General features: G+C 38.9%; 1 long non-coding RNA gene and 1 pseudogene across 2 annotated transcripts; both read right to left on the bottom strand.

The window, feature by feature from the left end:
- Positions 1–484: 484 nt before the first annotated feature.
- On the bottom strand, positions 485–3,034 carry LOC149813792 (uncharacterized; annotated as a pseudogene). The gene is made up of 2 exons (XR_016428266.1): positions 2,452–3,034; positions 485–953 (listed from the first exon to the last, which is right to left on the bottom strand). The product of XR_016428266.1 is annotated as an uncharacterized LOC149813792 (transcript).
- A 1,198-nt stretch (positions 3,035–4,232) lies between these two features.
- On the bottom strand, positions 4,233–9,192 carry LOC149813791 (uncharacterized). The gene is made up of 3 exons (XR_016428267.1): positions 9,144–9,192; positions 8,697–8,799; positions 4,233–5,739 (listed from the first exon to the last, which is right to left on the bottom strand). It is a non-coding gene; the product is annotated as an uncharacterized LOC149813791 (long non-coding RNA).
- Between the last annotated feature and the right edge of the window lie 2,754 nt (positions 9,193–11,946).

Raw genomic sequence — 11,946 nt, 5'->3', positions numbered from 1 at the left:
GTGTGTGTGCACATGAGAATGTGAATATGCATTCACGTGTGTGCAATTGTGTGTGTGTGTGTGTATATATATATATATATATATATATATATATATATATATATATATAGAGAGAGAGAGAGAGAGAGAGAGAGAGAGAGAGAGGAGTTTGGGAGAGGCACAACATTCGGGTTAGGGTGGGCACTGCAGCCAGTACGTGGCTCCTCTGGCTGTTGGTGATGGTCACTTAGAGAACGAGAGATGACAATGGCAATGGTGCTGGTTGATCAAGGACAATGAAGGTACTGATGGACGACAATGGAGGTGGTAACTGGAAAGTAATCACTAGCAGAGAATAGGAAATACGACAGCAATGATAGTGGCTACTTGCAATACTATTAGCACAAGTATTCTTATGGAATGCTGGGTGTTGTCGATTTACCTGTTGCACAAAAAGTGCAGATCACAAAATGAGATGGGTAAAGCCCTGAAGCAATTCTCGTACTCCATCGAAAATTTCTATTCAAGTTAAATATTTCATGATTTTTTTATGGACTATACATGAGGCTATTCTACAACATGGTATGCGTCTATTTATACAAAAAAATGCATGGACGTACAAGATGACAGAATTCAACTTTCCCAGCAAGACTTCTCTGTGCATCTTTTTACTATCAAACAGAAATAGATCAGGATATGGAATATGGCAATGTAATTTAGAGAAACTCGCCTGGCAGCAGTATCAATGACAAATACAGTCAAAAGAATACGGGCAATTTCCTCTCGCCACTTGCATATGAAATTATATTTCTTTTGAGAGGGCCAAAATGTTGAGCACTATGAAATGCAATGGCTCAAAGGATATTTACTGGCACAATGTCAACTGAGAAGGCCCTCTGAAATCCATCCATGATTGCCATCATTGTGAGATTTGTGAGCGTCCTTTCTTTTTCATATTTTTTCAATAAAGAAACCTGCAGTGTTCAAGAAACGTCAATTATCTTTTTTGTTTTGAGAGAAGACAATTAGCTTAGCTACTTTTGATGAATGTAGCATGTGGATTGAGAGAACTAGGAAAAGAGTTCTTTTTTTTATATTTAGCAAATACATATGTTAGGAATAGTGTCTCCATCTTGACTGATGTTAGACTAGGATTAGTAAATGTTCATTGTTTACTGTAAGAGATGTTACTCTTCCACTTTGTATGGCATCAAAACCATGTTGAGGGATCTTTTTTTTTAACGTTCTCAAGTCCTTTTTACACTTAGTCGTACCAGCTCCCTGAATCCCTCTCTTAAACAAGACACGAATTGTCAATTAGCAACTTGCAGGACTTCAAAGAAAAAAAATTGCACCCACGTTAGAAATTCATTTTTTAGCATTTGTGCTCATACCATGGTGAAACACTTAATACAAACTTAATGAAACTTACCAACGGGGGGCTCTGCTTGTTTGGTAGGAGCTGTTAGTGTGCATCACCATGTGTTGGGACATTGCAAGTTCAAAACCCAATGGTATGTTGTGTAACTGGTGGGTGTCTGCCTAACCCCAGCTTGCCTTTCATAAAAAAAACTTAATGAAACATTGAAACTTATTATTATTTCGCTGTCCATCCCAGAAAAGAGAAGAATAGAAAGGAGAGACATAGGACGCTGGATCTTTTTCCATTAGATTGCACACAGCAACAAAAGGTGATACATATAAGAACATGAAAGCATGAAATGATATTTCCTGTGATTAGAAATAAGAATACAAATAACATGAAGACAATAAAATGATGGGAAAAACTCCATAGTATACAGAGTATCTAAATAAGTATTTTCTCTAATCAAGCAACAGAAAAGACCATTTTTTCAAATTGCTTCTCCTAGTGTCCACATGTATACTGTTTTCCTCATGTGTCTAATAGGCTAAATGTGTCTCCACGTGATGAGACCAGATATGGTGATCAGGCCAGCATACTTAATAAGTACGATGTCTGGGGTCCCTCTTTAATAGGGGGGCTCCCCTTTTTTTATATGGGGGCAGCCACTACGTGGCTTCCCCTGTTGGGGCAGAACACTTTATAAGTGTTCTGCAAAAAGTGTTCTGCCCCGATCACTGGATCTGCTCACCCACGTGATGAATATGTATCCTTCACAAAATATGCAAGCTCGTTCTTTTATTGCTAATGTCTTTCACATGTATCTTGGAACACTTTTTTCTACTGAGTGAACCAATTATATTATCGTCCAAGAACATTTGTATATAAAAGCAGACTAGAAAAATATATTTACCATAATTCCAAAAGAGATTTTTGCGCTCCCCAAATGAAACAAAAAAAAATGCAACACAAATAGGAAGCAGACTCACAAATATAATGACAAGGAGGTACTTCTAGAATAACATGAAGATGGTTACCAAGCATCTATCAATCAAATAGTATATTAACCAAAAATATCATAAACAGGTAAGAAGATGAAGAGTTCATACCGCTCCAATGTCACTGCCTACCAAGATACCTTCAGCAATAACCTTTGACAGTGAGTGTGCATCACCAAAAACCCAAGTTAACCCCTTGACCAGCCAAAGGATGAATAGTATGAGCTGAATCGCCAATAAGAGCTGTTATGTTTGATACATAATCATGTACATGCATCAAAGATAAAGGAAATGACATCCACCCAGTAACCAACTTGTGAACTTCAGGTGGAACTTTAAAATCGGATAAAACTGATCCTGTCCCTCCAGCAAACCAAGAAAATCTGTCCATGTTGATTTCAAGAAAACCAGAGCCCGGATATGGTCCATATCCATGAACTAATGCATTATTCACAACTTTTACAAAATCATCCTCACTCATAGACTTCTACATTGATGCTTCATACAGAGTTAATTGACCAAACAATATTGTTGAATTTGTCTCCTATTAGACAAAGAGCTAGTGAGCCAGAAAGCACAAACCTTTGCCAAATAGTATCATTCTCAATAGTATGTTGAGACATCATTGATTGGTCTAACGGCTTCGTGTTTTTTAAGGTTTAGGTGATATGTGTGCTCATTGCCTTATGACAGATACCCCTTCTTGTAGGCTCCATCGTCACAAGTCATCTTTTTGTTGCGCCATGCATAAGTTGTGGGTCCTTAGAAAGTACTTGTTTTTTTTTTCAAATTTCACTTATTTCGGTGAAGCTTTTTTGGCATTTAGCGACGTCTCTTTCTTTTTTTGTCATTGTGTGTTTGAGGGTATAATTATCTTTATTTTTATTTTTTTATTTTGCAGAGTGGGTCATAATATACTTTTGTGGCACCAATTGTTGAGAAAGAGAGAAAAGCACACGATATTTTGAATGTTAAAGGAGCACACGATGTTTTACATGGATGGTCGAAGAATGATATACATAGTCAATGGTGTAATGTATCAATGAGAATAAAAATTTTATGTAATGTAGTGATGTGATGTGCATGGTATGCTAAGGATGTTAATAAATACATGTAAAGTGGAAGATTACATGGGTGGTTCATATGGATGGATGGATAATGGATACATGGACGGTGATGCCATGTACATGACTGTGGGTGTTTCCATAATCCACGCTTTGGCGATGTTAACTGTTGGAAAGGAGAAGGGAACATGTGTCAACCTAAACTATCAATCACAACACCGGAAAAAAAAACAATGAAGCCTACATTAATTCTAAATCAAAGAAACAACAAACAATCGACCAATAGAAGTCAAACATATCCCAAAAACAAACCAGATGCAAAACAATGAACAATAATTATAAATGAAAGAAACTAAATATCGAACAACGAAGTTGCAAGACTTTCCCAATGTTTTCCCTCTGGGGCTCTTCCTTGTCTATCAACCTTCGTCAGCCACAAAAAAAAACATCAACTCAATTCTATTTTTTTTCTTATAGTATTTATCAAATAAAGGGACTCGTGCAAAGTTACAGAAAGGCGCCACCTTTTTCGAAATCGTATGTTTGGTGCCCATATTGGATACAATTGCCACCTTCACCAAATAACCCATTGCACGATCGTCTTTCAATTGAAATTGCATGTAGCCTTCGTTGTAACAAGTGGATGTTAAGATTAAACAGTGCAGCCCAAAGTTACCGAAAGTGCCTAGGTAAGTGGGGAAGCACGCTTCAGAAGTGCGAAACATCGCGCTTCCAAAACGCGCGGGGAAGCGCCACTTTTAAATGGAAAGTGTGCTTCCCTTTAATGGGTAACTCGCTTCCTTTTAATGGGAAGAGTGCTTACCATCATGCTTCCCCGCGCTTTCCCCATGTTTCCCCCATTTTTTTTTAATTTTTTGTATTTTTTATTTTTTATTTTTATTTTTTTCGCTTCCTAGGTTGCTTCCGGTTCGCTTCCTAGGTCGCTTCCGAGATGATTCCCGAAACGCTCCTAAGTGGTCCCACGCTTCCCACTTCCTAAAATTTTGAAAGTGCCTCGCTTCCTGCTCCCGCTTCCCGTATTGCTTCCCGCTCCCGCTTCCTCAACTGGCAACCATGGTGCAGCCTTCCTTATAACAAGTGGATGGTGGCTGAGATTAAGCATTGATCAATTTGTGTTTGAGGAAATACAATATGGTGACAGTTTAAGTTAAGAGGTGTTCTCTTCTTCTTCCCAACAGTTGGCATTGTTAAAGCATAGATTATGACAACACCCACAATTATGCACATGACATTATCAACAATATATCCATTACACATTCATCTACGTAAACAGCTCATGTACTCATCCACTCTACATGTATCCATTAACATCTCTAGTATACCCATGCAAATCACAACACCACGTTACCTATCATTCTCATTCTCATTAATACATAACACCATTGATTATGCATACCATTATCCGACCATCTATGTAAAACAACGTGTGTTTTCTTCACATCCAAAACATTATGTGTTTCTTCCTTCCCAACAGTCGGCACTGCCAAAGCGTATTATGACCCCTTCTACAAAAAAAATAATAATAGAAAGAAGACAGTTACACCCTCGAACGCACGATGACAAAAAAGAAAGAGACGTCGTTAGACGCCAAAAAAGCTTTACCGAATAAGGTAAAATTTGAAGAAAAAAAATAGCAGGTACCCTCCAAGAACCCACAATCTATATGTACCGCAACAAAAAAATGGCATATGGCAATGGGACCTACAAGAAGTAACTAGCACAAAGCAATGAGCACATGTATCATCTAAACCTTAAAAAGCATGAAACCGCTGGACAAACCAAGGAAGTCTTATTCAGCCATAGTTATTTGTTAGATGCCATAGTTATTTGTTAGATGACTGCATCCTGATAATAGTTTCATCCAGTCGTTTTAAAACCAGCTACCTCTCTAACTCATGTCTTTAATCGATCAGCCCCAACCTAGAACAACATCAAGAAAAATTGATGCTCTTTACAAATGCTAAAACTGTCATGCAGGCATAAAGCCTCCTATAAAAATGCACATAAAAACTAACACTGAACCAATCTTTTAATCACAACTAATGATATGAAGAACATACTCAAAAGAAACAGAGAGGAAAAATGTTGAGAGGGGGGATTCAGTATTACCACTAACTTTGCATAAAGACTACTCCCATCACTTGAATCCAATTTTGCTAAGTGCACTTGCTGCATGTCTCCATGCCCTCTCTTTCCAGACAAATCATTCCTCTGGTCAGGACCGAAAGACTATATTCTCCAAAGATGGAGGAGGAGACTGTGACACCATTGAGGTCAATTTGGCAGGGTATACTGTCCTTTGAAGACCTGAATTCTGATGAGATTTTATTACATAAGAAAAGCATTATTAAATCAATTAAAAATCACTCAATCCAAAGAAAGAAAATTGGCTATAATAAATAAATAAAGTACAAGCATTATCAACTGCAAAAGGAAAAAAGAACAGGAAACAACACAATTTCATGACATGAACATGATATGATGATCATTTTTCTGTCTATATGTGTACATATTATGCTGATAAGTATTGCAAGTTGAACATGAATATGTGCCAGTAAGTCATTTGGCAAAGAGCCGGGCTGGTAATTTATGATAATAGAATTCAAACCTAGATAGGCTAGATTATGACCGCATAATAATTATTACCCATATCCTTGCTTAGGGGTTAGTTAGACAAACAAAGTGTATGGTGAAAGCAAGACAGCTTTAGCAGTAGTTATAAGGAAACATTTTACTAAACCAACATAACAGAGAGTAAATGATCATTATGAACTTCAAGAAGGCATCTCTAAAAACACTTGTTCCAACAGAAACACTCTCACAACAATTCAATAAATAGTATCACAAGAAGTACCTGTAAACAAGACAAAGGAGAGCCAATAATCACGTTATTCTCCACTACACAAATGCAACATATGCCGAAAATTGAAACAAACATCAAATTCAAAAGCTAAAACTAGCAAAAACCCCAATTTTTGCCATTGGATGAAGCAAGGCATTCTTACCCCAATATTTCACTATCCACATCCCTTACATTGTACCTGGTGTATCCCAAGCCTGTGTAAAGAGGAACTTAGAATAACAAAAGAAGACCTGCCAAAACTCTTCATATAAAGAATGAAAGAAAGACACAAATACACCATGTAGAGGACAAGAAAGTAAGACTGACATAGAAAACACATAAACCAAATGCCAGCAAATAGTTTGAAAATCCAGCAGGATGACCCACTGATCTGACGGAGCTTACCAGGTTAACCCACTTGCTTAACCCGGTCTGCATATATCTACCTTCATATTTTCAATTTCTTAGGTTCTGTTTTTTCTTTTGGATAATCAATTTGAGATTAGGCAGACCCCACAACATATATCAGGATTATGATTATATAGAGTTTTAGTTGTTTTATTTTCGCATAAACCTCATGTTTACTTTCATCAAGGTATAGAATTTTAGATTCTCTAATTATTATTATTTATTATTTTAGATTTGTGATATTATTTTACATTGATTTAGATTAGTTAGCTTAGTTGTCAAAGATGGACGGCACTATAAATCTATGAAACAAGATGAACAAGCATAACCACTAACTAGTAAGATGTCTTCTACGGTTTCATTAGTATTGGAAATTGTGTAATGCTTACCCTCCATTCATTTACACAATAGGTTTCTTCTTTCTCTCTATCTTTGGATTCCCATCCAATAAACCTCCTGAACATGAGGAAGAAAGAGCTCCTCTTCATGATATTTATTTAGGTAAAGATCGCAAATTTACAATCTCATTATCAGCAAAGAGGTTTTCATAAATTATGAAAATTTTGGAAGACCAGTGCCAGAAATAGCAAAATGTTCCCTACTATAATTTCTTTCTAGCAGTTGCTGCAAGACGTGAGAAAGTCTTACACAAGCCTATATATTTCAGTCTTTCGCCAGGATGTGCTCTTGCAAGCACAACCAATTTTAGAGGGTGCATGTGAAGACAATCATTTGATCTTGCACTCACTGGAGGAGCATTACATCCAAAAGAATAGTTATTGCAAGCATCATCAACAGCTACCATGTCAAGGAACCAGCTTAAATTTTTCTCTTGTAGCTGATTTTGGCAATTCGGTTTTTTGTAACAACTTCAGATTATCAAAGTATAATTAAAATTGCCACTTGAATGCCAAACGCATAATAGAACCAGCAAACTCTTTGTAGATACTTTTGATCATAGCTTCCATCCAAAGACATACGCATGCACAAGTACAGGGGTTTAACAGTATGGATATGGGTTATATCTGAATAAGCATGCAAAATACAGGAATTTTTGAATAAGGCAGCACAGGAGCATTGCTTAAGGAAAGCTGTGTTAATGCCTATACATACACAAGCATAAAAGATGTACACCAGGTTAAGCTTTCAAAATCATGACTTCATATAATTGACAGTCATCTATGCTCTCAACATAAATCTTTTTACGAATATTTTTGTATAGTATTCAATTTACTCTTAGTTTACCAGTATTTGTGAAAATAGAAGCTGCCGACATCGGAATGATGCTTTCGAGATTCAAAATTTGTGAGCAGCCATGGAAGCAGGTCCTGTTTAAAAAAGCCAAAACATTCCCAAGTAACAAGAACCATTGCCTTATGTCCAGTCCAGAACTATAGTTGGTTCATTATATCGTAAGGAGTATCTGGGTCGAATAAGATAGCTGGATCAGGTTAGAGTGACCCGGCTGTAGAAGCTTGTACTCCAGGTGTTGCTCTTCACCCAATGAATATTTGCTTATTCTGGTGTTTATCAACGATGGCACACAATTGACTAGTGCACCAACGAAGGTCTCTATACTGGAGTCATTTTTCTATACTTATTTCTGCCATATCTTTAGTAATGGGTTAGTTTGCATCGCAAATCAAATGGAAACCAAGCATTTGGTTGCTCAAATATACTGAAGGTCACTATTTTAACCAAGGGATCTCATGTTCCAAGTCCCATTGAGGTGAACTCCCGGCTTGATTGTCAAAAAGAAGCTTTTGTTTTTGCCCACTTATCCAGGAAATTGAGATAAGTTGGAAATTCCGTTGTGGAACAACTACAATATCGCGCGAATCGCAAACATCCCCAACTATCATTTGAACCAACTTAGACTCAGAAATCTGGGTAAGTGATTCATGCAAAACGGTGAGCAAATTTGAAGATCAAACACAAGAACCAAACAATCAAGAAGACTAAAAGAGCACATTGACCAAACAAAACAGCAGCAAAATCAGGTAGAAGTGATTCATCATTACATGATCATCTCGGGCTTGAGGAGACGAACTCGGCCCGACGACAGCGCCATCGGACGTAAACGCCCTCTTCTGAACGTCCCAACCACGAATAGCTGCTACCAATCTTCTGGAGGAAAGCATGTACCAAACAAGTCGATGCATAAAGCATCAACACACAAAAGAGAAAAAATCCGAATCACAACCCAAATCGAAAAGGGGTTGACAATAAGATAACCAACACACAAAAATCTAGACCTCAATTCGACAAAACAGAATATCTGCACAGATTCATTTCCGTCAAACAACGAGGGTACTCTCACGAACCCAATTTATTGAACGACCGGAAACCGTCAAGGAAAGCACAGAATGCGTCGAATTTCCGGTCTTCTGGCGGAGATGAACCTCTGTTAAGCCGTGAAGGGTGCATCGAGTGAATCGTAGAGGATGCTGTAGATTAAATTGGCGTACCTGAGCATCATCTCCACAAGCAGAATTTCGCAAACCAGAGAGAGAGAAACTGTAGCTATGCTTGACCTGGGGGGTGTAAGTGGATCGGATTCGACCAGACATCTGATCCGGATCTTATTAATTAGATTGGGTACGCCCAAGTGCAAAATTTGTCCAATAACGGGTCAGCTCATGCGTGCATTATACGAAATTGGGCAAGTTTTGGAGCCTATGTTGATTGAGCTTGTAAATGGCATTACCCATAAGTGGTCTGGTTCTCATTTTTTTCTCCGAACCAATTTAATAAAGTCTTTTTCTCAACGAAAACCGGGTCACTTAATGGACCTGCTTCCTTGCAAGATAAAACTTTGATTCGAGGACATGACCACCCGGCCTTACCTGCCCAATATCAAGGTCCAAGTTGAATGCCAGATTTTTTAATTTGTGGGTTTGGGTGCATAGTGACAAATATCACGAGATTTATGAAAATCTCGCTATAATATCACTAGAAATTGCCTGAAAGTTTAAAATGGCAATTTCTTGCAAGATTTATGAAAAAACATAAATACCGCGATTTAAACGCTATATTTATGTTTTAAACTGCTATATATTTATAGCAAAAAACATGTATTTTTATTAATATTTTCTTATAAAAAATAAATTTTATTTTTTTTATTTTATTTTTTATTGCCGAGATTTTGACGAAAAAAATTCTAAAAATTTTGTAATTTCTTTCGAGTTTTTGAAAAATGAGAAATTGTCGTTTAAAACTTTTGTCACTATGTTTGGGTGTCTTAATTTTAGATGTTTTTTAATATATTTGTTGCTAACTTTATTGAGTTTTTTTAATAGCAAAAGAAAGACACCTTGCTCACCCGCAAGCTTATTAGTGTCACGGACTGGGAAGCGAAGGCCCCCGTGACGTAGCTTCGGGCAATCACACACACCGAAGGAAGGCCTTTTAAGCGCACAAGCAACGCACAACACACGCGCACGAGCGAAAGCAAGAGTACGCGTATACACAAGCACAAAGAGAGAGAGAGATGCAAAAAGCTTCTTTATAGATACTTGAAAGCAAAGTATATCAAGAGGGGAAGAGAGGGTCCGAATACACGGGGTTCTTAGGCTGTAAGGCCTTGTGGGGCACTCTAGAGTGCCAAAGAGGTATATACATCAGAGCAAAAAGGTAAAAAACATGGCGGTTCGGAACACGCTCCCCCGCCTAAGTTGGTGCCGTCCTCGACGCCAATTGTTCATGGTAGCCTTCTACAAGCTGTCGATGCTGAAACATGCAACTGGCTTTCTCCCAGGTGGCTTCACATTCTGACAATCCCTTCCACTGCACTAAGTACTTTTTGACTTCCCCTAGATAGTTGTTGGAATGGTTGAGGATGATATCAGGATCTCTACCTGGTACACTAACTATTGAAGGAGCTCGCTGCAGGATCGAAGCACATTGAGGCATGCTCCGTTGAGGATCTCCTTCATCTTCGTGGAATGGCTTCAGGTTGCATATATGAAATACCAGGTGCACTTGAAAGTTTGCTGGCAAGTCCAGCCGATACGCCAAGTTTCTCACACGTTTGATAATGGTGAAGGGACCATCATACTTGCGAATAAGGCCTCGGTGGTGGCCCCGAAAGATAGTTGTGCGGTCAGGAAAGAGCTTGGCCAACACTTTGTCTCCAACTCGAAATTCTGTTGGGTGACGCTTCTCATCTGCCTATTTCTTCATGCGCTTGGTTGTCTTGTTTAGATATGCCCTCGCCAACTCTGTCTGATATTGCCAGTTCCTGACAAACTGGTATGCATAAGGTATTTTTCCACGCCCTCGTGCATCAAGGGAGTGTGGAGTATGCGGTTGTTGTCCAGTTGTGACTTCAAATGGACTATGGTCGGATGACTCGCTCTTTTGAAGGTTATAGCTGAATTGAGCCGCATCAAGTAAATCAACCCAATCCCTTTGGTTGGCACTAACAAAGTATCGCAGGTATTCCTCCAGCATGCCGTTTATTCTCTATGTTTGTCCGTCGGTTTGGGGGTGGAAACTTGTGCTGAAATGCAAGTTCGTCCCCATTAAGTGAAACACTTCTCGCCAAAACTTGCCAGTGAAGCGTGCATCACGATCACTGACGATGCTCTCTGGAATTCCCCAATGCTTAATTACGTTTCGCACGAATAACTTTGCAGTATCAGCGGCTGAGCAGGTGGCAGGGGCAGGCACGAAGATAGCATACTTTGAGAACCTATCCACAACCACATAAATTGAACTGCAACATTGTGCTTTCGACAAGCTTACAATGAAGTATGTGGTTATGCACTCTCACGGGCGACTAAGCATAGGTAGAGGCTCCAGTAGTCCACCGGGTCTCTGATTGATGGGTTTGTCTTGTTGGCAAATCAAGCAAGTTCGCACATAGGCATCTACGTCATCGCGCATCTGCGGCCAGTAGAATACACGTTCCAACAATGCCAAGGCCCTCTGTTGTCCTGGGTGACCCTCCCAAGTAGTATCATGGCACTCGTGCATCAAGCACCTCCTCAAGGTATCTTGTCGCAGAATATATAGATGATCGCCCGCAGCGCGGAGCAAACCATCCTCTAGCCAGAATCTTTGCATATTTCCTTTCTTCACCAATGCAATCAATTGTTGAGCCATTGAGTCACTTTTCGAAGCTTCTCGCACTTGTTCAAGAAGATCGCTCGTCGGTTGGCTCACATGCCCTCCTAAGCGAGCAAAACTGTAAGTTTCGTCTTTCGACTCAAGGCGTCGACCACAACATTGGTCCTGTCTGACTTATACTCGATGACCATATCAAATTCT

Source organism: Nuphar pumila, chromosome 16 (assembly GCF_984573655.1).
Source record: "Nuphar pumila chromosome 16, dmNupPumi1.hap1.1, whole genome shotgun sequence".
Classification (NCBI taxonomy): Eukaryota; Viridiplantae; Streptophyta; class Magnoliopsida; order Nymphaeales; family Nymphaeaceae; genus Nuphar; species Nuphar pumila.
The sequence above is the reverse complement of the archived record's forward strand: the minus strand, read 5'-3'. Positions and strand labels throughout refer to the sequence as shown.